Source organism: Ranitomeya variabilis, chromosome 6 (genome assembly GCF_051348905.1).
Source record: "Ranitomeya variabilis isolate aRanVar5 chromosome 6, aRanVar5.hap1, whole genome shotgun sequence".
Lineage (NCBI taxonomy): Eukaryota > Metazoa > Chordata > Amphibia > Anura > Dendrobatidae > Ranitomeya > Ranitomeya variabilis.
Window position 1 is genome coordinate 407,822,609 of NC_135237.1, and position 27,295 is coordinate 407,849,903.

Sequence of the window (27,295 nt, forward strand, 5' to 3'; positions counted from 1 at the left end):
ACAAACATAGGACAAGCTCTAGGGAGGTGGCAAACTGGACTGACCGCAAATCTGAACCTATCCAAACAAACTAGAAGTAGCCGGTGAACGTGCCTAAAAATCCTAGACGTCTCGAGCCAGCCTGAGGAACTAACTACCCCTAGAGAGAAAGAAAAGACCTCTCTTGCCTCCAGAGAAATAATCCCCAAAGATATAGAAGCCCCCAACAGATAATAACAGAGAGGTAAGAGGAAGGCACATACACAGGGGTGAAAGCAGATTCAGCAAATGAGGCCCACTAATACTAGATAGCAGAAAATAGAAAAGGGAATCTATGCGGTCAGTAAAAAACCCTTACAAAATATCCACTCTGAGATTTCAAGAACCCCCACACCAACTAACGGTGTGGGGGGTGTTGTGAACTGTGTTTCTGGGCTCCCTCTGGTGGTCACTAACGGTATTGTGTTAGGTATGTCTTGTTGCAGGCCTGAGCTCCAGCTGTGTCGTTAAGCAACGGGTGTCTCCTATTTGAGTCTCCTCTGGACTCAGTCTCTTGCCTGGCATCGTTGTATCCAGACCTATTTGGTCTCCTCCAGATTCCTTTCAGTCTGCCTCATGCAAGAAAAGCTAAGTCTGTTTTGTACAATTTGGATCGTTTGCATTATTCAGTGTTTTTGTCCAGCTTGCTTTACATTTGATTTTTGACTCGCTGGAAGCTCTAGGGGGCTGATATTTTCCCCTCCACACCGTCAGTCGGTGTGGGGGTTCTTGAATGTTCAGCGTGGATGTTTTGTAGGGTTTTCTGCTAACCGCATAGTCCACTATCTATTTTCTGCTATCTAGACTATTGGGCCTCACTTTGCTGAATCTAGTTCATCTCTACGTTTGTGTTTTCCTCTTGCCTCATCGTTATTATTTGTTGGAGGCAAGCGAGGTCTTATTTTTTCCCTCTAGGGGTAGTCAGTTCTCCGGCTGGCTCGAGACGTCTAGAACCAACGTAGGCACGTTCACCGGCTACTTTTAGTTGTTTGTGTCAGGATCAGGTATGCGGTTAGCCCAGTTTCCACCTCCCTAGAGCAGTATTTATATTTTTGCTATCTTGCCGGAATATCAGAGATCCTCTGCCATTGGGATCATAACAGGGGGGAGAACCTCAGTCCCCAAGAGCAACCAGCAAGCGAGGAAATCACATTTTAGCGAGCTGGACTAAAAACATAATGAACACTGATAATCAAAAAATGATCAAACAAAAACTTAGCTTGTCTTGGAGAGACTGGGAGCAAGGTAGACACAAGGAATCTGAAGAGCACTGAATACATTGATAGCAGGCAAGGAACTGAGTCTCCAGGTGAACTAAATAGGAAACCAACCAAGGATAACTAACCAGCTGATGCAGCCAACCTGCAGAAAGACAACACTACACAGTACCGCTTGTGACCACTAGAGGGAGCCCAAAAATAGAATTCACAACATCTGCCCGTGTCCAGCATACTGCCCGTGTCCAGCATACTGCCCCTGTGTCCAGCATACTGCCCCTGTGTCCAGCATACTGCCCCTGTCTCCAGCATTCTGCCCCCTGTGTCCAGCATTCTGCCCCCTGTGTCCAGCATTCTGCCTCCTGTGTCCAGCATCCTGCCCCTTTGTCCAGCATTCTGCCCCCTGTGTCCAGCATTCTGCCCCCTGTGTCCAGCATACTGCCCCCTTGTCCAGCATACTGCCCCCTGTATCCAGCATCTCTGCCCCTTTGTCCAGCATTCTGCCCCGTGTCCAGTATCTCTGCCCCTTTGTCCAGCATACTGCCCCTTTGTCCAGCATACTGCCCCTTTGTCCAGCATTCTGCCCCTTTGCCCAGCATCTCTGCCCCCTGTATCCAGCATTCTGCCCCCTGTGTCCAGCATCTCTGCCCCCTGTGTCCAGCATCTCTGCCCCCTGTGTCCAGCATCTCTGCCCTTTGTCCAGCATTCTGCCCCGTGTCCAGCATCTCTGCCCCGTGTCCAGCATTCTGCCCCTTTGTCCAGCATTCTGCCCCCGTGTCCAGCATCTCTGCCCCCTGTGTCCAGCATCTCTGCCCCCTGTGTCCAGCATCTCTGCCCCCTGTGTCCAGCATCTCTGCCCCCTGTGTCCAGCATCTCTGCCCCCTGTGTCCAGCATCTCTGCCCCCTGTGTCCAGCATCTCTGTCCCCTGTGTCCAGCATCTCTGCCCCCTGTGTTCAGCATCTCTGCCCCCTGTGTCCAGCATCTCTGCCCCCTGTGTCCAGCATCTCTGCCCCCTGTGTCCAGCATCTCTGCCCCCTGTGTCCAGCATCTCTGCCCCCTGTGTCCAGCATCTCTGCCCCCTGTGTCCAGCATCTCTGCCCCCTGTGTCCAGCATCTCTGCCCCCTGTGTTCAGCATCTCTGCCCCGTGTCCAGCATCTCTGCCCCGTGTCCAGCATCTCTGCCCCCTGTGTCCAGCATCTCTGCCCCCTGTGTCCAGCATCTCTGCCCCCTGTGTCCAGCATCTCTGCCCCCTGTGTCCAGCATCTCTGCCCCCTGTGTCCAGCATCTCTGCCCCCTGTGTCCAGCATCTCTGCCCCCTGTGTCCAGCATCTCTGCCCCCTGTGTCCAGCATTCTGCCCCTTTGTCCAGCATTCTGCCCCCTTGTCCAGCATACTGCCCCCTGTGTCCCGCATCTCTGCCCCCTGTGTCCAGCATCTCTGCCCCCTGTGTCCAGCATCTCTGCCCCCTGTGTCCAGCATCTCTGCCCCCTGTGTCCAGCTTTCTGCCCCAGCGTGTCCAGCGTTCTGCCCCGGGCCCCAGCGTGTGTGTCCAGCGTTCTGCCCCGGGCCCCAGCGTGTCCAGCGTTCTGCCCCGGGCCCCACCCCCCTGGGATCGCCGCTCTCAAAAAAAAAAAAGAGTTATTACCTTGCCATGCTCCTGCGGCGGGGAACCACCTCACTTCCTCCACGCAGGTGAAGGACGCACTCGCCGGCGGCTCACAATGACGTCAGACGCCGGCGAAGTGCGACTGCGCACTGCGGCCGCTCAAGTCAGCTGCCAGCCTCCGACTGGCTGGCGGCGGCTGTTAACCATTGACGTGCGGGCACGGGCCCGCACGTCAATAGTGGCCCGCAGCGCCGGCAGGGGGGGGCCCGAAGCGCTGGCAGGTGGGGGGCCCGCAGCGCCGGCAGGGGGGGCCCACAGCGCCGGCAGGGTGGGGCCCGGTGAGCAGATTAGACGGAGCCCGATGCGGGTCCCCTCTGCTCACCGGGCCCCATACGCCAGTCATGGCTGTCATGCCCTGATGGCGGCCCTGCCTGTCAAGGCTGCGGTTATTCCGGTTGCTTATGCACCTTTTTCTACCACACTTTTTCCTTCCATTCAACTTTCCTTTAATATGCTTGGATACAGCACTCTGTGAACAGCCAGCTTCTTTAGCAATGACCTTTTGTGGCTTACCCTTCTTGTGGAGTGTGTCAATGACTGTCTTCTGGACATCTGTCAAGTCAGCAGTCTTCCCCATGGAGCCTACTGAAACAGACTTAGGCTACGTTCACATTTGTGCACAACGCACAACGCAAACAAAAATGCAGCAAAACGCATGCACAACGATGCGTTTTGCAACGCATGCGTCCTTTTTTTGGTTGATTTTGGACGCAGCAAAAATGCAACTTGCTGCGTCCTCTGCGCCCGGATGCGTGCGCCGCAGTGACGCATGCGTCGCAAAACGCAAGTGCAACGCATGTCCATGCGCCCCCATGTTAAATATAGGGGCGCATGACGCATGCGGCGACGCTGCGGCGCCCGACGCTGCGGCGCAGACCGCAAATGTGAACGTAGACTAAGGGACATTTTTAAACACTTAGGAAGCCTTTGCATGTGGTTTTTGTTAAGTTCTAATTTACTGAGGTAATGACTTTTGGGTTTTCATTGTCTGTAAGCCATAATCACCAACATTAACAGAAATAAACACTTGAAATAGATCACTCTGTTTGTATTCACTCTATATAATTGTCACGGAAGTGGTTTGTGGAACCACTGTGCCTCGGACCACGGAGAGCCTGGAGGGGCGTGACTAAGTGAGCATCGGACTGTTCATTAGAGCCTCTGATGGTGAGGTTAGACTTGGCGCCAGATGCCACTCCAGGACAGACCAACGGATGCTCGGCAGCTGGACCGGGAAGTACAGACTGCATGGTGCAGAAGGTAGTTTGAATCAGAGTGCAGCAGGCAGAGTGTATGTCAGAGTGCAGCAGGCAGGATCTACACCAGAGTGCAGCAGGCAGGATCTATACCAGAGTGCAGCAGGCAGAGTGCATGTCAGAGTGCAGCAGTCAGGATCTGCACCAGAGTGCAGCAGGCAGGATCTGTACCAGAGTGCAGCAGGCAGAGTGCGTGTCAGACTGCAGCAGACAGGATCTGCACCAGAGTGCAGCAAGGACTGGAATGCAACCTTACACAATTTAGACTGCAGAACAGGAAGGTTGCTCAGGTACCACCCCATTAGGGAGGAAGCAATATATACATAATGCCCCACAGCCATTGGCTGGGGAGGAAATAGCAAGTGCACGCGCTGAACCTTTAAGAGGGCGGGAGTGTGCGCGCGTGCTCTATGGACATGGCTGGAGGCCTGGCTGGAAGCACCGACCGCAGCGCGGGTGAGTGAAGTGACATGCCGGTGAGCCTGCCTGTCAGAGCAGGGATCCGGCATGGTGCTGGCAATAATGAGTTTCACTTTTTGTATTGAAGAAATGAAGTAAATTAACTTTCTGATGATATTCTAATTTTGAGGGAAGCTCCTGTATGTCTGCCTGTGGCTCTCATAGCAAATACAGGAGGGCTCGGCAGAGGGAGAAACGGGAGAGCTAGCACCAAATGAATGATCGGCCAAACTATTATTCTGCTGACAGCTATCTAAAGTGTAGTGGGAGCTTTATTCCAAGTAAAGGTACCGTCACATTAAGCGACGCTGCAGCGATAGCGACAGCGATGCCGATTGCTGCAGCGTCGCTGTTTGATTGCTGGAGAGCTGTCACACAGACCGCTCTCCAGCGACCAACGATGCCGAGGTCCCCGGGTAACCAGGGTAAACATCGGGTTGCTAAGCGCAGGGCTGCGCTTAGTAACCCGATGTTTACCCTGGTTACCAGCGTAAAAGTAAAAAAAACAAACAGTACATGCTCACCTGCGCGTCCCCCAGCGTCTGCTTCCTGACACTGACTGAGCTCCGGCCCTAACAGCAGAGCGGTGACGTCACCGCTGTGCTTTCACTTTCACTTTAGGGCCGGATCTCAGTCAGAGCAGGAAGCAGACGCTGGGAGACGCGCAGGTATGTACTGTTTGTTTTTTTTACTTTTACGCTGGTAACCAGGGTAAACATCGGGTTACTAAGCGCGGCCCTGCGCTTAGTAACCCGATGTTTACCCTGGTTACCAGTGTAAAACATCGCTGGTATCGTTGCTTTTGGTGTCAAACACAACGATACACGGCGATCGGACGACCAAATAAAGTTCTGGACTTTATTCAGCGACCAGCGACATCACAGCAGGATCCTGATCGCTGCTGCGTGTCAAACTAAACGATATCGCTATCCAGGACGCTGCAACGTCACGGATCGCTAGCGATATCGTTTAGTGTGACGGTACCTTAAGGATACACATGGATCATTTCTCACGCAGGCTTATACAAGATGTTAGCAGGATCTGAATACATCAAGTCAACAAGGAACCACATTTAATCGGATAAGATTTAGAAAATAAGATTTCTGAATCTGCAAACAATGGAAAGTGGTTATGTAAATGAATTGTGTTAATGCTATTATACTAACAGGCTTATCCTTGTAGCCGACAGACAAAGATCCTGTTGGACTCAGTACTAAAGCTTCCATATAAAGGAATTATCTGAAAGTATTCATTATTTTAAAAATGCATGTTCAAGGACAAAGGGATGAAATGCACATAACAGTGCAGGATACAGGGCAATTTCATTGTTACTGGAATTATATATTCATATACCATTAAATTAGAGAGAACATTGTCATCTGCCTTTTGCCGACTTCTTAAACCACCTTACAGCTCAGTATTAAACCTTCACAATTGAGGGGCTCACTGTATGGCAGACAGTGGGGGATTTCACATTAGCGGCTCTGCAGGGATGAAGACCGGGGCCTTTAGGTCAAGGACAGATAACAGTTCATGTGGCATAAGATCACGAGGTAGCAGATACTTAACATTACATAAACAGGCTGCATTGGAGTTTAAGTATTCTGCTGACCGAACGTTTATACTGCTTATAGTACTTTGTGTCAGAAATATTTATTTCTACCATTTTCAAAGGGTTATTCAAAATTGAGCTGTATCACAGAAGGAAGAGGGTGCAGAGGATTTTTCCTTGTGTTAACATTGCATTGGTGTACATATACATTGTAGATTGAAGGTTTACTCCCATGGGCAGTAAGGTTAGCACTGTAGTCTTGGGGTCCTGGGTTCAAATCCTACCAAGAACAATATCTGCAACAAGTTTGTATGTTCCCATATTTGCATAGATTTCCTCCGGGTACTCCGGTTTCTGATCACATTGATAAGGAATTTAGATTGTGACCTCCAAGGGAACAGTCATGATGATGTCTGTAAAGCACTGTGGATTTAATGGCACTATATGAATAAAATAAATAAAGTTTTCATCTTTGCAAGTGTTAGGCGTTAATTTGTGGATCTTTGGGGATTCAACCACTGGTACTGCTGGGAAAAAGCTGCCATTCTCTAGCAGTCACACAGAGAATGAATTGAGTGGAGATATGAATGTGTGGCCACCACTCAATTCTGACAGAGCATTTCAGAGCCTGTTCTGGGGATCTCAGTGGTTGGACCCCATAGATCAGAAATTAGTAACATATCCTATCTCAACTTTTGATTATAAAAATAACAATTTAAACCGCTAGGCCCAGAAAGAGAATTGTGATAGCTAGAGACCGAGTGTGGTGACAGAAGTGGCAGAAGAGAGCACATAAATGGAGGAGTCTTGGCGCCGATCTGGTGCAGACTTACTGAGTGTGCTGAAGGTCTGTGCAGCACTTAGACCAGGGCCTAGGAACCAATGGCAAGCTTATCTCTCTGTAGAAAAGGATGGGAGACCTGAGGCTGTGTTGAACAGGAGGCTGAGAGTCATGATGTGGCCTTTGTGGAGCTGAAAAGGTTGTCAGAGAGTGAACAAACTTTGGAAAGGGAACTAGCATGGCTGCCTTGATTGACAAGACCTGTTAGTGTATATCAGAGTGGTGATTTTTGAAAGAACATTAAAAACAGAATACATAAGAATAATGGTCTCAGATGGACAGGGCCTTTGTAACGTTCAAATGTGGATCACGGTCGCGGGGGAGAGCCTGTAGGGGTGTAACTAAGCGCCCACCTGGTTCTTCACTAGAGACCCTGATGGTGTGGTTAGACTTGAACCCAGGTGGATGACAGGTGCTACTTTACGTCAGACCCTGGAGCCGCAGAAGCTGACCCCAGAGGGACAGGGAAACAGAACCGGAGCCAGAGTAACTGGCTGGACAGGAACTGGTAACAGTAGAATAGGACCAAGTTCAGACAGGACCAGATTCAGGAAGAACTATATCACTGGCATGAGAGGTACATGATTGCAGGTGCGAACAGACAAGGAACCTTAGATGCAGACAGACGGTACCACAGGTGCGGTCTGGTACGGAACTGCAGGTGTGGACTGGTACGGAACCGCAGGTGCAGACAGGCAGGGAACCGCACATGCGGACAGGCAAGGATGTGCAGGTGTGGAGAAGCAAGGAACCACAGGTGCAGACTGGTACAGAACCGCACGTACAGACAGGCAAGGAACCACAGTTGCGGACTGGTACAGAGCTGCAGGTGTGGACAGGTAAGGACCCGCAGGTGTGGACAGGCAAGGATCCACAGTTGAAGACAGGTACGGAACCGCAGGTGCGGACAAGCTTGAGATTAGGTCCAAGTTCAAACTAGACCAGAACAGGGAAAGGTCCAGGATTAGTGATGAGCGAGTGTACTCGTTGCTCGGGTGTTCCCGAGCACGCTCTGGGATCTCCAAGTATTTGTTAGTGTTCGGAGATTAAGTTTTCATCTCCTCAGCTGAATGGTTTACAGCTATTAGCCAGGCTGAGTACATGTGGGGGTTGCCTGGTTGCTAGGGAATCCTCACATGTAATCAAGCTGTCTAGTAGCTGTAAATCATTCATGTGCTGACTTTGAAAAATTAATCTCCGAACACTAACAAATACTCGGAGATCACAGAGAATGCTCGGAAAAACCCGAGCAACAAGTACACTCGCTCATCACTATTCAGGATCAGACAGAGGAAGCTCAGACAAAGGTTGCAGGTTAATGTTGCTTGCTCAGACACAGCAGGTATATGAACATGTACTGCATTAGGCTACTTTCACACTAGCGTCGGTATGGGGCCATCGTGCTGTGTCGGCCCGACGTACCGACGCAAACTGTGAAAACGCTGCACAACGGGGGCAGCGGATGCAGTTTTTCCACGCATCCGCTGCCCCATTGTGAGCTCCGGGGAGGAGGGGGCGGAGTTCCGGCCCGCATGCGCGATCGGAAATGCTGGACACGACGCACCAAAAAACGTTACATGCAACGTTTTTTTGTGCCGACGGTCCGACGCAACCGTCGCACGACGGTTGTGACGTGTGGCAATGCGTCGCAAATGTTAGTCTATGGAGAAAAAACGCATCCTGCAAGCAATTTTGCAGGATGCGTTTTTTTTCCAAAACGACGCATTGCAACGTGCGTCGTACGACGCTAGTGTGAAAGAGGCCTTAAGGTACCTTCACACGAAACGACTTTACAACGAGAATGACAACGATCCGTGACGTTGCAGCGTCCTGGATAGCGATATCGTTGTGTTTGACACGCAGCAGCGATCTGGATCCTGCTGTGATATCGCTGGTCGTTGAATAAAGTTCAGAACTTTATTTGGTCGTCAGACCGGCGTGTATCGTCAGGTTTGACACCAAAAGCATCGATACCAGCGATGTTTTACGCTGGTAACCAGGGTAAATATCGGGTTACTAAGCGCAGGGCCGCGCTTAGTAACCCGATGTTTACCCTGGTTACCAGCGTAAAAGTAAAAATAACAAACAGTACATACTCACCTGCGCATCCCCTGCCGTCCGCTTCCTGCTCTGACTGAGCGTCGGCCCTAAAGTGAAAGTAAAAGCACAGCGGTGACGTCACCGCTCTGCTGTTAGGGCCGGCGCTCACACAGTACAGGAAGCGGACGCCGGGGGACGCGCAGGTGAGTATGTACTGTTTGTTATTTTTACATTTTACGCTGGTAACCAGGGTAAACATCGGGTTACTAAGTGCGGCCCTGCGCTTAGTAACCCGATGTCTACCCTGGTTACCCGGGGACCTCGGCATCGTTGGTCGCTGGAGAGCGGTCTGTGTGACAGCTCTCCAGCGACCAAACAGCGACGCTGCAGCGATCGGCATCGTTGTCGCTATCGCTGCAGCATCGCTTCGTGTGAAGGTACCTTTAGACACAGCAGGTTTAGAGGTAGGTACTGATTCAGAAACTGCAAGTGTGGACAAAAATATTGATTCAGACACTGCAGGTTTAGAGACAGGTACTGATTAAGACACAGAAGGTGTGGAAATACTGATTCGGACACTGCAGGTTTAGTGATAAGTACTGAATCAGACACAGCAGGTGTTGATGTAGATACTGATTCTGACACTGCAGGTTTAGAGATAGGTACTGATTCAGACACTTCAGGTTTAGAGGACATGAGGGAACCTGGTGTCAGCCTCCGGCCCTTGAGCACTCCCATTACATAGTTACATTATCAAAAGCTCCCTTTAACGTAAGGTCTCAAAGTTGAGCAGTCCCAAAGTTCTCTTTGTGCACCTCTAAGTCAGGGAAGCTGGGCTCCTCTGTCACCATCTCATCTTCCTCGTCAAGGACACATAAGGGAAACTCCCCCATCTTTAATTTTGTCAGAGCGTCCTCCAGAGGGGCCTGGCTTTTAACTGAGACACTCTGTGCAGCACCCTTTTCCCACAAGTTCCAAAATAGAGAAAAAATCCCATCCCAGGATGACAATCCTTTACTACAAGCTCATGGGCTCTATCACCAGTCTGTTGCTATGGTTACGCGGGCTACAGGGTAGTCCTTGGTGTCTCCGTGTATGCAGTGGACGCCCACAAACTTATTAGGGATTAACTGGTGGGGTAGTGTAGCGCTGATTAGGGTCACCAAACTTCCAGAGTCCAACAGTCCTAGAACCATTACCCCATTGCCAAACACGGTACATGACTGGGGACCCTCGCCAGGTTGACAGTCCAGACTGCAGGCCGTGTAGGCACAGTAGGAGCAGCACCAGCCTAAACTACAGTCCATAAGCTCAGGGGGCATTTGACACAGGGCGGCGACATGTCCAGGATTGTGACACCACCAACAGACCACATTCTTCATAGCAGGCTTAGGTGACCCCTCAGCAGGGTTGGGACATCCCCCCAGTTGTGGGTCTAGCCACCCTCTGTGTTGAGCCTGCCCCCTTTTGGGTATCCTAGTATGGGGAAGTAGTGAGGTCTGGTTTTCCGAGGGATTTCTCCACAACCTGGTATCTCTCTACCAGGCTGACCAAGTAATCTACATTCTGTGGGTCGTCTTGGGCCACCGAGGTCTGTATTTGCCTGGGGAGGGAGTGGACGAACCTGTCCATCACCACAGGCTCAACCATTTGGCTGGAGTGGAAGTCTCTGTCTGCAGCCACTTTTGAACCAGGTGCAACAGATCAAACATCTGGGAGCGTGGAGGGCTGTCGCCAGCATACCCCCAGTGGTGGACTCGCTGAGCCCTTACCGACATTGTCACTCCCAGGCATGCCAGAATTTCATTTTTTAATTTGCCATACTGTTTGGCATCCTGGAGGGCTAAGTTGTAATATGCCTTTTGGGGTTCACCGGTCAAATGGAGGGCCAGCACCTCTGCCCACTGCTCTGATGGTAGCCTCTCACGCTCCGCTACCTCTCGAACAGTCAAAAAGGCTTCAACATCATCCCCAGGGTCTTTTTCTGTAAGGTTACTTTCACACTAGCGTCGTACGATGCACGTCACAATGCGACGTTGCGACGTACCGACGCAAACTGTGAATTAAAAACAACGGCGGCAGCGGATGCAGTTTTACAAAGCATCCGCTGCCCCATTGTGATGTCCGGGAAGGCGGGGGCGGAGTTCCGGCCACGGTCGGAAATGGCGGACACGACGCACCTAAAAACGTTACATGTTTTTGTGCCGACGGTTCGACGCAACCGTCGCACGACAGTCTATGGAGAAAAAATGCATCCTGCAAGCAATTTTGCAGGATGCGTTTTTTCCCTAAAACGACGCATTGCGACGTGCGTCGTTCGACGCTAGTGTGAAAGTAGCCTTAGGCTAAGCCTTTTGCGTTTTTTCTCCATAGACTTGCATTAGCGACGCATTGCGACGGATTGCCACACATCGCAACTGTCGTGCGATGGTTGCGTCGGCACAAAAAAAAGTTACATGTAACGTTTTTTGGTGCGTCGTGTCCGCCATTTCCGACCGCGCATGCACGGCCGGAACTCCGCCCCCGCCTCCCCGGACATCACAATGGGGCAGCGGATGAGTTGTAAAACTGCATCCGCTGCCGCCGTTGTTTTTAACTCAGTTTGCGTCGGTACTTCGCATTGCGACGTGCGTCATACGACGCTAGTGTGAAAGTAGCCTAAGAGTCGTCTTACTGTTTTCCGGACGTGCGCTTCATCACCTAAAGGCGGAGACCACTGGGCTTTACATGAACCGCCACTGCGAGGAGCTCTATTTGTCGTGTTAGCGCCTCCTGTTGCATTTGGTATTGAAGCTGCTGTGTTAACAGCTTATTCGTCTCTTGCTGTGCAGCTTGCTGCTGCTGACTAGCGAGCTGATGTTGCTGCTGTACTTGGACAAGATGCATCACAAGTTCCTCCATGCTTGTTCCTGGAACGCTGTCCGAACTCAAAACACCACGTGTGAGGGGTTGCCATGCTTAGCTGCTTCCTCAAGTAGACACAAGAACACTTTGGTCGTGATGCACCTGCTGGTTTATTGAAGTCAGCATACACCAAGGCAGGGTTCACAAAACAAAAACAAAGCCTTTCTGGTTTAACGGAAAACAAAACAAATAAAGTATAAGAGTCCTGACACCTGGCAATGTCCTCCGCTCTTCCTTGGAGCTCCATGGGAGTACCTCCTTTCCCAAGACACCACCCACACTGTCTCACATGTCCAGGTATTTAACCAGGACCATGTGATCATCACATGATTGTGACATCACTGCAGATCCTGCTAGTACACATGTCGGTGTTGGGTCGGCTGCAGGAAGAGATATGGTGAGCACTCTCCCTTCCACTCTATGAGAGCTCACATAAAACCAGCCCACGTATGCAGCTTACTTTAACCCTCCCAACACTTAGTGTGCTGAAGGAAAAATAGATTAGTTTCATACCACCGACGCCAACATGCACCCTCGTACACTGTGCCAGTGACCCTGTCACAATATGTATATACATCACTATAGGCTGAGGTTCTGCAGCAGTTGAGGTGTATTATGTGGTAGATATATCACCATAGACTGAGGTTCTGCAGCAGCTGAGGTGTATTATATGGTATATTTGTAGATACATCACCATAGACTGAGATTCTGCAGCAGCTGAGGTGTATTATGTGGTATACAGTGGGTACGGAAAGTACTCAGACCTCTTTAAATTTTTCACTCTTTGTTTCATTGCAGCCATTTGGTAAATTAAAAAAAGTAATTTTTTTCTCATTAATGTACACTCTGCACCCCATCTTGACTGAAAAAAAATAGAAATGTACAAACTTTTGTTAAAAAAGAAAAACTGAAATATCACATTATCATAAGTATTCAGACCCTTTGCTCAGTATTGAGTAGAAGCACCCTTTTGAGCTACTACAGCCATGAGTCTTGGGAATGATGCAACAAGTTTTTTACACCTGGATTTGGGGATTCTCTGCCATTCTTCCTTGCAGATCTCCTCCAGTTCCGTCAGGTTAGATGGTGAACCTTGGTGGACAGCCATTTTCAGGTCTCTCCAGAGATGCTCAATTGGATTTAGGTCAGGGTTCTGGCTGGGCCAGTCAAGAATGGTCACAGAGTTGTTCTGAAGCCACTGCTTTGTTATTTTAGCTGTGTGCTTAGGGTCATTGTCTTGTAGGAAGGTGAACCTTTGGCCAAGTCTGAGGTCCAAAGTACTCTGTAAGAGGTTTTCATCCAGGATATCTCTGTACTTGGCCACATTCATGTTTCCTTCAATGGCAATCAGACATCCTGTCCTTGCAGCTGAAAACACCACCATGGCATGATGCTGCCACCACGTTTCACTTTTTGGAGTGTATTGTATTGGGGAGGAGATGAGCAGTGCCTGGTTTTCTCCACACATACCTCTTAGAATTATCACCAAAAAGGTCTATCTTCGTCTCATCAGACCAGAGAATCTTATTTCTCATAGTCTGGGAGTCCTTCATGTGTTTTTTAGCAAACTCTATGCGGGTTTTCATATGTCTTGCACTGAAGAGGCTTCCGTCGGGCCACTCTGCCATAAAGGCCAGACTGGTGGAGGGCTACAGTGATAATTAACTTTGTGGAACTTTGTTCCATCTCCCTACTGCATCTCTGGAGCTCAGCCACAGTGATCTTGGGGTTCTTCTTTACCTCTCTCACCAAGGCTCTTCTCCCACGATTGCTCAGTTTGGCTGGACGGCCTGGTCTAGGAAGACTTCTGGTGGTCCCAAACTTCCATTTAAGGATTATGGAGGCCACTGTGCTCTTAGGAACCTTGAGTACTGCAGAAATTCTGTTGTAACCTTGTCGAGATCTGTGCTTTGCCACATTTCTATCTATGAGCTCCTTGGCCAATTCCGTTGACCTCATGATTCTCATTTGGTCTGACATGCACTGTGAGCTGTGAGGTCTTATATAGACAGGTGTGTGCCTTTCCAAATCAAGTCCTATCAGTTTAATTAAAAACAGCTGGACTCCAATGAAGGAGTAGAACCATCTCAAGGAGGATCACAAGGAAATGGACAGCATGTGACTTAAATATGAGTGTCTGAGCAAAGGGTCTCAATACTTATGATCATGTGATATTTCAGTTTTTCTTTTTTAATAAATATGCAAACATTTCTACATTTTTATTTTTTTTCAGTCAAGATGGGGTGCAGAGTGTACATTAATGAGAAAAAAAACTTTTTTGAATTTACCAAATGGCTGCATTGAAACAAAGAGTGAAAAATTCCCGACCTTTGACGCATATGCTGCGTCATGAAAGTCGGTGCCAATCCGACCTGTGACGCAGCATATGCGTCATGGAGGGATCGCGTCCCTGCAGATCGGGTGAAAGGGTTAACTCCAATTTCACCTGATCTGCAGGGACAGGGGGAGTGGTGCTTCAGCCCAGGGGGGGGGGGGGGGGGCTTCACCCCCTCGTGGCTACGATCGCTCTGATTGGCTGTTGAAAGTGAAACTGCCAATCAGAGCGATTTGTAATATTTCACCCCAAAAAACGGTGAAACATTACAATCCAGCCATGGCCGATGCTGCAATATCATCGGCCATGGCTGGAAAACCTAATCTGTACCCCCCCCACACCCACCGATCTCCTCCCCAGTCCTCCGTTATGTGGTCCGCCCCCCTAAGTCATCCTGTCCGCTCCCCCCGTCGTCCTGTCCGCTCCCCCTGTGCTCCGCCCCCCCCCCCATGATCCGATCACCCCCCCTCATATTACCGGGCCTCCTGGTGTCGGTCCGTCTTCTCCATGGGCGCCGCCATCTTCCAAAATGGCTGGCGCATGCGCAGTGCGCCCGCCGAATCTGCCGGACGGCAGATTCGTTTCAGATATATTTTGATCACTGCGATATAGCCTATCACAGTGATCAAAATAAAAAAAATAGTAAATAACCCCCCCTTTATCACCCCCATAGGTAGGGACAATAATAAAAATAAATAAAATATATTTTTTTCTTTTTCTACTAGGGTTAGGGTTAGAACTAGGGTTAGAACTAGGGTTAGGGGTAGGGTTATGGCATGTGCACACAGTGCGGATTTGGCTGCGGATCCGCAGCGGATTGGCCGCGGATCCGCAACGGATTGGCCGCTGCGAATTCGTAGCAGTTTTCCATCAGGTTTACAGTACCATGTACACCTATGGAAAACCAAATCCGCTGTACCCATGGTGCGGAAAATACCGTGCGGAAACGCTGTGTTGTATTTTCCGCAGCATGTTAATTTTGTTCGGATTCCGCAGCGTTTTACACCTGTTCCTCAGTAGGAATCCGCAGGTGAAATCCGCACAAAAAAACACTGGAAATCCGCTGTAAATCCGCAGGTAAAACGCAGTGCCTTTTACCTGCGGATTTTTCAAAAATGGTGCGGAAAATCTCACACGAATCCGCAAAGTGGGCACATAGCCTTAGGGTTAGGGTTGGAATTAGAGTTAGGGTTGGAATTAGGGCTAGGGTTGGAAATAGGGTTAAGATTAGGCTTGTGGTTAGGGTTAAGGATAGGGGTGTTTTGGGGTTACAGTTGTGGTTAGGGTTGGGATTAGGGTTACGGGTGTGTTGGGGTTAGGATTGTGGTTAGGGGTGTGTTGGGGTTAGGGTTGTGATTAGGGTTATGGCTACAGTTGGGATTAGGGTTAGGGGTGTGTTGGGGTTAGTGTTGAAGTTAGAATTGAGGGGGTTTCCACTGTTTAGGCACATCAGGGGTCTCCAAACGCAACATGGCACCACCATTGATTCCAGCCAATCTTGCGTTCAAAAAGTCAAATGGTGCTCCCTCCCTTCCAAGCCCCGACGTGCGCCCAAACAGTGGTTTACCCCCACATATGGGGTACCAGCGTACTCAGGACAAACTGGGCAACAACTATTGGGGTCCAATTTCTCCTGTTACCCTTGTGAAAATAAAAAATTACTTGCTAAAACATAATTTTTGAGGAAAGAACAATTATTTATTATTTTCACGGCTCTGCGTTCTAAACTTATGTGAAGCACTTGGGGGTTGAAAGTGCTCACCACACATCTAGATAAGTTCCTTGGGGGGTATAGTTTCCAATATGGGGTCACTTGTGGGGTGTTTCTACTGTTTAGGCACATCAGGGGCTCTGCAAATGCAACGTGACGCCCGCAGACCATTCCATCAAAGTCTGCATTTCAAATGTCACTACTTCCCTTCCGAGCCCTGAGGTGCACCCAAACAGTGGTTTACCCCCACATATGGGGTATCAGTGTACTCACAACAAACTGGGCAACAAATATTGGGGTCCAATTTCTCCTGTTACCCTTGTGAAAATAAAAAATTGCTTGCTAAAACATCTTTTTTGAGGACAGAAAAATGATTTTTTATTTTCACGGCTCTGCGTTGTAAACTTCTGTGAAGCACTTTGGGGTTGAACGTGCTCACCACACATCTAGATAAGTTCCCTTGGGGGTCTAGTTTCCAAAGTGGGGTCACTTGTGGGGAGTTCCTACTGTTTAGGCACATCAGGGGCTCTGCAAACGCAACGTGACGCCCGCAGAGCATTCCATCAAAGTCTGCATTTCAAAACGTCACTACTTCTCTTCCGAACCCCGACGTGTGCCAAAACAGTGGTTTACCCCCACATATGGGGTATCAGCGTACTCAGGAGAAACTGGACAACAACTTTTGGGGTCCAATTTCTCCTGTTACCGTTGGGAAAATAAAAAATTGTGGGCTAAAAATCATTTTTGAGAAAAGAAAAATTATTTTTTATTTTCATGGCTCTGCATTATAAACTTCTGTGAAGCACTTAGGGCTTCAAACTGCTCACCACACATCTAGATTAGTTCCTTGGGAGGTCTAGTTTCCAAAATGGGGTCACTTGTGCGGGAGCTCCAATGTTTAGGCACACAGGCGCTCTCCAAACGCGACATGGTGTCCACTAATGATTGAAGCTAATTTTCCATTCAAAAAGCCAAATGGCGTGCCTTCCCTTCCGAGCCCTGCCGTGCGCCCAAACAGTGGTTTACCCCCACATATGGGGTATCATCGTACTCAGGACAAACTGGACAACAACATTTGGGGTCCAATTTTTCCTATTACCCTTGGGAAAATAAAAAATTCCGGGCTAAAAATCATTTTTGAGGTAAGAAAAATATTTTTTTATTTTCATGGCTCTGCGTTATAAACTTCTGTGAAGCACCTTGGGGTTATAAGTGCTCACTATGCATCTTGATAAGTTCCTTGGGGGGTCTAGTTTCCAAAATGGGGTCACTTGTAGGGGAGCTCCAATGTTTAGGCACACAGGGGCTCTCCAAACGCGACATGGTGTCCGCTTACGATTGGAGCTAATTTTCCATTCAAAAAGTCAAATGGCGCGCCTTCCCTTCCGAGCCTTGCCGTGCACCCAAACAGTGGTTTACCCCCACATATGAGGTATCGGCGTACTCAGGAGAAATTACCCAACAAATTTTAGGATCCATTTTATCCTGTTGCCCATGGGAAAATGAAAAAATTGAGGCTAAAAAAATTTTGTGTGAAAAAAAAGTACTTTTTAATTTTTACGGATCAATTTGTGAAGCACCTGAGGGTTTAAAGTGCTCACTATGCTTCTAGGTAAGTTCCCTGGGGGGTCTAGTTTCCAAAATGGGGTCACTTGTGGGGGAGCTCCAATGTTTAGGCACACAGGGGCTCTCCAAACATGAAATGGTGTCCGCTAGCGATGGAGATAATTTTTCATTCAAAAAGTCAAATGGCGCTCCTTTCCTTCCGAGCCTTACCATGTGCCCAAACAGTGGTTTACCCCCATGTTAAGTCCTTCTCAGTCCCTGGCTTACTAGAGGTAGGGATCCGAGTGAAATGACACGCAGCACAAAAGGTTGTGTGTTCATAGACAGGGATAGCCCTGGAGCACGTCTGACTCACTGGGCTCTACCCCCTCCTTTTTATAGCAAAAAGTTAAACATTTTACAGACATGCGCACAAGCGCTCATATTTCACATCCTTTTACAAAAACAGTCTATACTAGAGATAAGGTTCAGTTTCTGGTATGTAGGTAAAAGGTTACAATGTCAAGAAGGAATGCGTCCATAAAAGGAAATGTCAACTTTGCTTAAGTTTCTTGAAATAAGCCAGATGTCTCAGGAGAAAGACACAATGGATTCTTTCAGTCTGATCTCCACAATTCCCCCCTTTGACATATTCTTTTATTTTTATTACCACAGGGCTAAAGACAAAGCCTTTATTTTTGGTATTACACATGTACATGCTTGTATTCAATAAGAGAATCAAATCTAGTATTAATTCTTCCGTTTAACTCTCGCAACCTTTTCTTTGTTTTGCAATAAGTTTGTTCATTCTTTTTTTCTTTATACGGCAGTATACTAAAACATTTATGAAACAACAAAAAGTTAATACGGTAATAATAATTAGAATCACTAGAAGATAACATAAGAAAAAAAAAAAAAAAAAAATTTATACTCTTGCATCTATTACACAAAGTTTATCTGTGCATACTGAGATACCCTTGAGCACAATCTGGAATAGTACGTATATGACTACAATAATCATAACTATATGTATTATGCTCTGCATAATCCCAGCAACCCACCCACCGATTCCTCTGAACCAGTTGGCTGGGTTAAGAAAAGAAAAGGTATCTGACCACCAGCTATCCTTATTCTGGTCATTATCTTTGTCATACTGATCTCTGAGTCGTTGTACGTCCTTTAATTTAAATGTCATACTCATAGTACTATTCGGGTCTATATAATGACAGCAGGTGGGTCCGATGATTTGACACATACCCCCTTGTGAGGCAGTTAGGTAATCCAATACCAGGGTATGTTGGTTGACGACTATTATAAGCTGATTCTGTACAGCTATACTAGTGTTTAGTATATCCAATATATCCCAAATTTGATCATCTAGATAGTCTGTGGCCCTAACCAGTTTATCCCACATTTGTGTAATCATAGGGTAAATAAAAATAGAACTGACAATTTTATTGGCTATACCCATTTGCACTATGTGTGGTCTCCCCGAGGGGCGTGGTGAGTTATCTGCAGCTCTTTTATACAGTGTGTGCTTGGGCACGGCTTGCATATTCACTTGTTTATTTGAAATTATGAAAGTAGCCGGGGTTAGGCGTCCTAATGTACAAGTACCCTTTATACCTACGGGAAGCCATTTATATGCTCCTTCTCCGCATATCCAAAATGTACCTTCAGGCAGATCCCATAGAGCTGAGTGCTGCAATACCAATCTGTGAGCCAAATCCACAAATCTAGATACATTCTGAAGCATACACCAAGAGGGTTTTTGTCCCAAGGGGCTACAGTACCCGGCTGCGGGATTTCCACATACAGGCATTCCATTGACATACTCATCAGATTCATTACAAACCAGGTTCCCCGGTTTGCTTGTACAATCGCTTGCATTACCTTGAGGGAACAACTCAGAATGTTCCCAATTTCTATTGTGTATGTATCTTTCCAATACTACAGGTTTGAAGGCATCAGAGGAAGGGACGGTTGTACTGAAACTGAGCTGTAGATTTTCAGTGGGGACCTGTCCTAGATCAGTTAATCCAGTCTTATTCCTAGGTACCCATTTTCCTCCCTTGAATGCTAAATATTGTAGATGTGTATTACTCCCTGAGAGATTACCCTGCCACCAAGGAAATTCTACCCATCCCACAATTGGTATGGCGATTGTAGTATTCCACAGCCTAGCATTACCAGTTTGGTTATTGGCCAGTTTGTCTGAACAATTAGGCCAAGCGAATATTTCTTCTGCTGATACGGGAACTGCTAGAAAAGGTATACTTGTGGCTGATACCGGTGAATGGGTACAGATCCAACAATCTGTCAGGGTTTGTGTATTGTTTAACAAGTCATGCACTAATTTTCTATGATGTTGTACGAATCTATTGTTCAAAGGGGTTAGAGAATTTAGTCTTTCCCATGCCTTTGTCGTGGTTAATACTATTAACATCAATATCATGAGTTTATACTGCTTTTTTTGCAATGGCTTGCATGTATCCATGATGCCTTTCCTTCAAGCTTGACTGATGTAGGTGTTGTCAACAGGACTTGGAAGGGTCCGTCAAATCTTGGTTCTAGAGCCTTTCTGGTGTGTCTTTTTACATAGACTTGATCACCTGGTTCCAACTTGTGACTTCCTTCAATGTTGTCAGGATCTGGAAGGGAAGCAAAAACTTGTGCATGCACCTTAGTTAATTGTTTCTGAAGATTTTGCACATAAGAAGTCAATGACTCAATATTTAACACAAGTTGCTGTGGAAAATAACATCCTAAATTGGCAGTCCTACCAAACAAAATTTCATATGGAGACAGTTTAGTCTTACCCCTTGGGGTATTGCGTATTGAGTAAAGGGCCAGTGGAAGGCATTCTGTCCAAGGCTTTCCTGTTTCAGCCATGGCTTTCTGTATTTTTAATTTTAAAGTTCCATTCATGCGTTCCACCTTACCAGAACTTTGAGGATGATACGGAGTGTGTAACTGACTTTCAACACCCAACATTTTCAGTACATTTTGAAATATTTCTCCAGTGAAATGAGTACCCCTATCTGACTCGATCACTTCAGGGAGACCGTAACGGGGTATCAGTTCGGCAACTAGCTTTACAGCAGTGTTTTTAGCTGAAGCCTTCCGAACTGGATAGGCCTCTGGCCACCCTGAGAACATGTCCACACACACCAACACATACTCATACCCATTACTTTTTGGCAGCTGGATAAAGTCTATTTGTAATCGCTGAAACGGATAGAGAGGTCGGACGTGGTGCTTCATAGGGGTCTTTGTTGTCTGTCCGGGATTATGTGCCAGGCATATAACGCATGCAGCACAATAGTCTCTTGCGTAGTTGCCAAAACCTGGAGCCAACCAGACTTGCTTTGCCAGTAGTGTCATTGCATTTGCAGACACATGAGTAGGGTGGTGCAGTCCACCAACTACAATCGGGTACCAGGCTCTAGGTAGACATATTAGTCCATCTTTCTTCCAAATTCCTGCTTGTTCTTCTGCCCCTTCCTTTTTCCATCTATCCCTCTCCTCTTCTCCTGCATCTTCCTGTGCTTGTCTCAGTCTATCTTCAGTATTTTCTGTGAGGTTTACAGTATGAACCTGTCGTAAGGGTTTGACTGCCGCTGCTTTGGCTGCTTTATCAGCCCTATCATTTCCCCTAGATTCCCTAGTGTCGAGTCTCACATGTGCAGCTACCTTAATTACTGCTACTTCTTTTGTTTCTTGTGCAGCCTCTAAGATCTGTTTGATCAAAGAAGCATGTTTTACAGGTTGTCCTGATGCTGTCATGTAACCTCTAGCTCTCCAGATTACTCCAAAGTCAAACACAATACCATGTGCATACCTAGAATCAGTGTATATATTAGCTGTCTGATTCTCAGCTATTTTTAGCGCTTCAATCAATGCTGTTAGTTCTGCTTCTTGTGCAGACTGTTTTGGTGGAAGTGGTTCTGCTTTGAGAGTTTCAGATTCTGACACAACTGCATACCCTGTATGGAAGTTACCTGTGTCATCTGCAAACCTACTACCGTCTATAAACAGCTCTAAATCTGGATTTTGAAGTGGTGTTTCGGATACATTGGGTAAGCCTGCTGTTTCTTGTAAAATGAGCTCTGTACAATCATGTGTGTCTGTAGGGAAAAAATTTGCGTGTGGATCAGTGTCCTTATTCCCCCCTTCAGACTCGAGAGGTAGCAGTGTTGCTAAATTAAGAGTCTGAAGCCTTGCAAATGTGATAGTAGAGGGGAGCAGCAAAGAACACTGTAGCCGCAAATGTCTGGCCATGGAAATGTGTTTTGGTTGGACCTGGTTTAATATCCCATAAACATCATGTGTAGTTTGAACTGTGAGTGGATACTCTAGGACAATTTCTGATGCTTTGTCCAACAATAGTGAGACAGCAACAACTACACGTACACAGGTTGGCGCTGCTCTAGCTACGGGATCTAACCTTGCTGAAAGATATGCAATTGGTCTTTGTTTCCCTGCATGCTTCTGGGTAAGAACTCCTGTAGCATGAGAATCAACTTCTGCAGCCATAAGCTGAAATGGTTTGGTGTAGTCTGGTAGCCCTAACGCTGGAGCTGAAACAAGGGCATCTTTTAATTGTTGGAACGAAATCTGACCTTCTTTTGTCAACAAATAAGGTTCACTTTTTACACAGTCATACAGTGATTGCATTAGTTGACTGGCATGTATAATCCATTGTCTACAATGAGACACTATTCCTAAAAATGCTCGTAGCTGTTTATGATTTCTAGGCTCATTCATCTGTCTTATTGCTTCAGTTCTTTGAGGTGTAAGATGCTTTTTACCTTGAGAAATGCAATGACCTAGAAAGACCACTTTGATCTGACAAACTTGTAGCTTTTGTCTATTCACTTTACACCCTTCTTTTTCTAGAAAACATAGTAAACTTACAGTGGACCTTTCTGCAGTTTCTAGATCTGGGCAGCAAAGTAGTATGTCATCCACATACTGTAAAATTACTACCTGTGGTTCGGGTTCAAACCTTTGAAGGACTGTTTGTAGAGTATTTGAATAAAGAGTAGGGGAGTGTATCATTCCCTGTGGAAGGCGTGTCCACGCCAACTGTTTGCCCTTAAATGTAAATGCAAACAAATGCCAACTATCTTGGTGTAAAGGAACCGAGAAAAATGCATTTGAAAGATCTATTACAGTAAACACTTGAGAACTGGCTGGTATCTGTGATAGTAACGTATGAGGATTGGGTACAACTGGGGTGATTGGATCTAGAACTTTGTTTATTTCTCTTAGATCATGTATCATACGATATTTGGGCATAGAACCCTTATCAAGAGTTCTCTTCTTGACTGGATACAGAGGAGTGTTAGCAGGTGATTGTATCTCTACCAAAACTCCTTTCTCTCTGTATTCCTCTATCTGTTTTGTAATTGCTAATTCCTGCTGGGCACTCACAGGGTATTGTCTGAGCTGTGGGAGAACAGTTCCTGGTTGCACAGATAATTTTACAGGAGAGATATGCAATAATCCCACATCAGTGTCACCCTGTGCCCACAGTGTTTCTGGGATCATTGAGAGATCTAGATCTGTGGTGTACTCTTTTTCTTCAGTATAATCCTCAAAAGCCTGAATTCTAACATATTGTTCTAATGATTCTGCATCATCAGGGATAGTCAGCATAACTGTGCCATCTTCCCTAAAATTGATGTTAGCTTCTAATTTCTTTAGTACATCAGTTCCTAACAGACATGTTGGGGCACCTCTGGCATACAAAAATCTGGATGCAAAACATTTAGGTCCTAATGAGACCTCTAGGGGCACAGTATATGGCAGTGTTCGAATTACCCCATCATAACCCTCAGCAAAAGTTGTTTGTTCTGAAATATCTTCCGGATTCGGAAGAAAATCTTGATTCAAAATTGAGGAAGTTGCACCTGTATCTATCAAAAATGGAATCTCTCTCCCCCCTACATTCACCTGTATCATAGGTCTTCTAGCTGGTAGGGAAGTTTGTAACACATTGAGTCAATCTGAATCTGGTATGGGACCATCTATGATGGTAGATTTCTGCTGGTTGTCCGTTTGGGGAGGGTTATTTCTGGGAACAAATTTGCCTGACTTTATATCTGCCAACTTCTTCCTGCACTCTCTTTGGAAATGACCTGGCTTTTTACAGTAGTGGCAAAGAAAATTGTGTCTCACTCTTCCTCCTGTATTAGCTTGTGCTATTCTAACAGGCTTACGATTCTCTCTCATATCCATGACTATTCCTAAACATCGTTGTTTCACAATATTTGGTTGTTCAATTGTTCTCCAATCTGGAGTAGAGGATTTAAATTTTTCTCTGATTTTCGGATCTAGCCCCTCTATTAATTGTTTTGTAAAAAGTCTCCTTACTGAAGCATCAGTCAAATCCAATCCTTCATCCCTAAAGCTATTTTCTAGTTCTTGACTATATTCTTCAATACTTTGCCCAAATTTCTGCATAATCACACCCGTAGATCCCCTTTCCCTCTGTTTTCCTCTCATGAAAATTATTAATGCCTCTGTGAACTGGGTACCTGATGCTTCTGTCTGTAAGGCACCCCCTTCTGCCACTGGTCTATTGGGCTGTAGGTGTGTCAATAATTCCTGAAAAAGTCCGGGGGACATTTTCATTCTACATAATTCTTCCCCGTCCGCCCAGACCCCAGCATGAGTCTGCATGATTTGTTGTATATACTGCGCAAACCTTATGGGGTATTGAGTGGGATCAGGCGCATTATGCAGGAGGGACATACCCTCGGCAGGGGACCAAGGAAAGTATTGTCTGGTCTGATGATATCTGGTGTTCATTACCCCGTCAGCACCAGGTTCCCTAAAGGGTCTTGGTACTACCCTAACAGGGGCAAGTACAGCGCCATATCTAGGTGTACCACAGGCTAGGCAATCATTTCTCCAATCTGGATTTTGTTGTCCACAGTGTGAACATTCCCATCCTCCTACCCCACCAAGATTGGGATACAAGGCTGGAAATTGTTTTCCTCCTTCTGCTCTTCCAGATGGTACAAATGATTGGGCTTTTGGATCTAGGTAAGGTGGCGGGATTATGTCACAACTTTTTCCCTTCCCCATGATCCATTTGGAAGTGTCTGGATCGTACTTCCAATTCTCCTCTTTAGCTGTTTTTGAGACCTCTATCATACAGTGTATGATTTCTTCCCACCCATTGTCTTTGATAATTCCACCTCGTTCTTTACTCAGTTTTTCCCATTCTGTACTGAACATAAGTGCTTCTGAAATTCCCAATTTTTCTCTTACCCTTCTAATCTGCCTTCTGACTATCTTTCCACATCTTTCCTGTATGATATCTGCTGCTTCCACTTGTCCTAAGACGGTTTTTGTCTGTTTATTTCCCATTTTTCTCTTCAATATTAGCTATTTCTACCCCAGGTGACGTTTGGACAATCACTTACTCTATGGTGATGTCTCGTTGCCTTCTCTCCTAGGGAGCTAAAATATTGAAAGGCTTGTCTGCTCCATTTCTTCTAATATGCAGGACGTACTTAAGTGCTATTATGCACGCAAACAGACCCAGCAACACCATACAGATCACAAAACTTTCTGTGTCAGTTAGCATACTTGTCCCAGGCTCATGAAACCGCGTCCTGGGCTCATTCTATCAAACCTTATCCAGAAATGAAGGAGGTTAAGCACTTAATTGAGAGTCAAGCATGGGCGGAGGTCTCCCAGAAGGACGCAACCACATGACCCAGTTAGGCTGACTTCCGTGTATAAGGCTTATACCCCAACTATTTCGGCTTATTTTTCTACGCACTTTTGCTCTTCTTTCACAACATACCACAACCTTCACACTGTTCACACACTGCCAGGGACAGGACTCATAAATCTATACAATATGGTAACCCGAGTTTTATAGGTATCTACTCACTACTAGACTAACCCAGCGTGACACGGCTCATAGAGATCTTTTGGATAATACAGGGCAGATAAAAGAGAACTAATAATGTCTCTTACCTGGCCAGGTTTTTCAGTTCATTTGCCGTCCATTATCCCAGATCTCCGTTGTCCGTTGTCCGTATCCGCAGGTAAATCTCGAGCAAATACTCTCACCTCAGGTCCCTGTTCGGTGCGCCAAAGTAATGTTAAGTCCTTCTCAGTCCCTGGCTTACTAGAGGTAGGGATCCGAGTGAAATGACACGCAGCACAAAAGGTTGTGTGTTCATAGACAGGGATAGCCCTGGAGCACGTCTGACTCACTGGGCTCTACCCCCTCCTTTTTATAGCAAAAAGTTAAACATTTTACAGACATGCGCACAAGCGCTCATATTTCACATCCTTTTACAAAAACAGTCTATACTAGAGATAAGGTTCAGTTTCTGGTATGTAGGTAAAAGGTTACAATGTCAAGAAGGAATGCGTCCATAAAAGGAAATGTCAACTTTGCTTAAGTTTCTTGAAATAAGCCAGATGTCTCAGGAGAAAGACACAATGGATTCTTTCAGTCTGATCTCCACACCCACATGTGAGGTATCGGTGTACTCAGGAGAAATTGTCCAACAAATTTTAGGATCCATTTTATCCTGTTGCCCATGTGAAAATGAAAAAATTGAGGCTAAAATATTTTTTTTGTGAAAAAAAAGTACTTTTTCATTTTTACGGATCAATTTGTGAAGCACCTGGGGGTTTAAAGTGCTCACTATGCTTCTAGATAAGTTCCTTGGGGGGTCTAGTTTCCAAATTGGGGTCACTTGTGGGGGAGCTCCAATGTTAAGGCACACGGGGGCTCTCCAAACGCGACATGATGTCCGCTAAAGATTGGAGCCAATTTTTCATTCAAAAAGTCAAATGGCGCTCCTTCCCTTCCGAGCCCTGCCGTGCGCCCAAACAGTGGTTTACCCCCACATATGAGGTATCAGCGTACTCAGGACAAATTGGACAACAACGTTCGTGGTCCAGTTTCTCCTTTTACCCTTGGGAAAATAAAAAAATTGTTGCGAAAAGATAATTTTTGTGACTAAAAAGTTAAATGTTAATTTTTTCTTCCATATTGCTTCTGCTGCTGTGAAACACCTGAAGAGTTAATAAACTTCTTGAATGTGGTTTTGAGCACCTTGAGGGGTGCAGTTTTTAGAATGGTGTCACTTCTGGGTATTTTCAGCCATATAGAACCCTCAAACTGACTTCATATGTGAGGTGGTCCCTAAAAAAAATGGTTTTGTAAATTTTGTTGTAAAAATGAAAAATCACTGGTCAAATTTTAACCCTTATAACTTCCTAGCAAAAAAAAAAATTTGTTTCCAAAATTGTGCTGATGTAAAGTAGACATGTGGGAAATGTTATTTATTAATTATTTTGTGTCACATAACTCTCTGGTTTAACAGAATAAAAATTCAAAATGTGAAAATTGCAAAATTTTCAAAATTTTCGCCAAATTTCCGTTTTTTTCACAAATAATCTCAGAAATTATCGACCTAAATTTACCACTAACATGAAGCCCAATATGTCACGAAAAAACAATCTCAGAATCGCTAGGATCCGTTGAAGCGTTCCTGAGTTATTACCTCATAAAGGGACACTGGTCAGAATTGCAAAAAACGGCAAGGTCATTAAGGTCAAAATAGGCTGGGTCATGAAGGGGTTAAAGGGGTCTGAATACTTTCCGTACCCACTGTACATGTAGATACATCACTATAAGCCGAGGTTCTCTAGCAGCTGATGTGTATTATGTGGTAGATATGTAGATACATCACCATAGACTGAGGTTCT

General features: G+C 46.3%; 1 long non-coding RNA gene across 1 annotated transcript in view; it reads left to right on the forward strand.

Annotated features, from left to right (window-relative positions):
* The first annotated feature begins 12,296 nt into the window (after positions 1-12,296).
* LOC143782605 (uncharacterized) overlaps positions 12,297-27,295 on the forward strand; it is a 44,136-nt gene continuing 29,137 nt past the window's right edge. The window contains exon 1 of the long non-coding RNA XR_013217002.1: positions 12,297-12,351. This is a non-coding gene — a long non-coding RNA (uncharacterized LOC143782605). The remainder of the gene's footprint in view (positions 12,352-27,295) is intronic.